Raw genomic sequence first — 2,880 nt, forward strand, 5'->3', positions numbered from 1 at the left:
CCTTGAATTTTCTTTCTTTTCCAGAACACGTTTAGAATTTTATCCTCTTTGCAGCTTTTCATAAATTGGTTTGAACATTTCCTGGCTGTAGATGGTGGTTCCTTTTTGGAACTTCTAGCATTTAACTATTCCAGCTGGATTGGCCCCAACAAGCAGTGTTATTGATGCCACCATATTCTGTCACTGGACTATGCTCAATCCAGTAACTGAGCCTGGTCATCTTGGGAGTCTCCAGCATGACAAGGGAGATTGGCCCTGATTAATTGGCTTGGTATTTTGTTCCCATCCTAGTGCTAATGCCAGGAGTTGCCTGTGTTTGTACAGCACTAATGTTTGCCTAAGTAGAGTTCAATAGGGCAATATAAACTTTCTCATGTTGGGAACCCTCTTCTAAATGATAACTAGATACTCTTAGTGCTCACTTCACTCAATGGGGGAATAAATGTTAAGAGCCCTTGTAGCTGATACAGAGGTGTTACTGACAGTGTTGTGCTTCAATTCTAGTGATGAATTGACTGGACAGTCTGCTGTGAGGTGTATAGCAAAACAGAACATAGTAGCTGTAAACTGATTTTTTTTCTACTTTAAGTGTGCTTGGCTCATCCCTCAAACCTTTTCCTATCTGTGCACTTATCTAAATCGCCTTGAGTGTTGTTGTTGTATCCACCTCTACCACTTTAGCAGCTTGTTCCACAAATCCATTGTTTTTATTAAAAAGATTATCACTTGATCCCATTAACCTTTCCTCTTCTTCTCCCCCCCCCCCCACTGCAAACCACACCTCAAATCTATACCCTCTAGTGTTCCCTCTCCTGTCTCCTCCTATCATTTTGGATCTCCCCCTCCCACTTTCAAATCTCTTACTAGCTCTTCCTTCAGTTAGTCCTGACAAAAGGTCTCGGCCTGAAACGTCGACTGTACCTCTTCCTAGAGATGCTGCCTGGCTTGCTGCGTTCACCAGCAATTTTGATGTGTGTTGCTTGAATTGCCAGCATCTGCAGAATTCCTCGTGTTTCCCTCTAGTGTTATGGTCTTTCTGCCCATGGTAGGAGAGTCTAACTATTCACACCATTACACCTCTCATGATTTCATAAACCTCTGAGCCCCAGAGGAAATATTATATACCCCAAGAGTTGTAACATGGCAAATCTTGTACTCCTTGCCTTGACTAAAGGCTGCAAGCATACCAAATGCCCTATATACCACTCTGTCTGTGTTGCCTCTTTTGGAGGACAAGTTACTTCTACTCAGTCTATCTTCTACAGTAGCTGTGGCCCTGTCATTTACTAGGGAATTTCTATCCAGCTTTAAATCGCCAAAAGTAACACCTGACACTTGAACACGTTAAGCTATTTGCTGTTCTTTCACCCACTTCCCCGGTCAATTTAGATTATCCTGTAACCTCAGGTAATGTTTGTATCCATTATACCTCTAATGCTAGTGTTACCTACAAATTTATGAACAATGCTGTCACATTCACACCCAAATCGACAATATAAATGACTTGCCTGGTCTTAGCAATACTCTCTATGCCACGCTATTAGTCACAGGCCTCCAATCAGAAAAACAACCCTCCATTACCACACTCTGGCTCCTATCACCCAGATGACTTTGTATCCAATTGTCTAGATCACCTTGGATCCTTGTAATCTAACCCTCTGGACCACCTTACTATTTAAGATCTTATCAAAGGCCTTACTAAAGAGAATCTAGACAACAGCTGTCCTGGCTGTACCATTCCTTTTGATCAACTCTTCCCAAAAAAACTGAATCAAATCATGTTCAATAGGAGGTGATAAGAAATTGTAGGACCACAGTCTGCCACTCCTCAGTAATTCCCAATGGCCCCAGCCAGTTAATACCAGTCCTCCTAGGAAGACTATGACCGTACACATGGGGACAATTCATTGCTGGGGTTGTAAGACTCAGGTATTCTGTTTCCAGCACGATTACTCGTTGCAAGTGAGAGGACATGGACAAGGATTCACATCAAGATTCCTGTGCACAGCTTAAGCAGATGAAGAGAAGGTGTGTGTGTGTGTGTGTGTGTGTTTTTTGTATGTGTGTGTTCCATCTGTGAGACTGAGGGTAACAAAAACCAGCATAATCACTCACTGTACCAGGTATCTCTAAACAGGATACCAATGTACAATCCTAGCTTGTCCAACCACCCTGATAAGAAAATTTAAGGTGGTGTAGCAGGTAGCGCGATGCTATTTCAGCTCGGGGTGTTCTGTATGCGGTCTCTATACATCCTGTCTGTGAAGTAGATGGGTTTTCTCCAATTTCCTCACACAGTTTAAAAACAGTTCTGCAGGATAATTGATTATTGTAAATTGACCCATGATTAGGCTAAGGTTTGTCAGGGTTTCTGGGCTTGGGTGGTGTGACTCAAGGGGCTGGAAGTGTCAATTCTGCACAGTATCGCTAAATAAATAAATGCAGCCATTCCAAGTATGACTTTTTTTCTAGAAACTTTCCTTAACATGCATGGGTAAGTAATGTGGTACCGTCAACAGTATTCCAGCAGTTACTTCAGCAATGTCATTATGCTAATGATATAACATCCCTCTTGTATTTGGGAGGGGAAGTCAGAAGAACACATACCAGTCCTCATTGTGGGGGCAGCAATAGAAATGCTGAGCAGTTTCAAGTTACAGGGCATCAACGTCTCTGCAGGTCTATCCTGGGCCCAACATTCTGATGCAATTACAAAGAAGGCTTACCAGGGGTTGTTCTTCATCAGGAATGTGAAGCGGTTTGGTATGTTATCAAAGATTTGCATTCTGATTGGTTGCATCAGTGTATGGAATGGAAGCATCCGTGCACGTGATCGGGGGGAACGGGATTGTAGACTCAGCTAGCTCCATCAGGGTTACG

This window comes from Mobula birostris, chromosome 14 (assembly GCF_030028105.1).
Source record: "Mobula birostris isolate sMobBir1 chromosome 14, sMobBir1.hap1, whole genome shotgun sequence".
Taxonomy (NCBI): Eukaryota; Metazoa; Chordata; class Chondrichthyes; order Myliobatiformes; family Myliobatidae; genus Mobula; species Mobula birostris.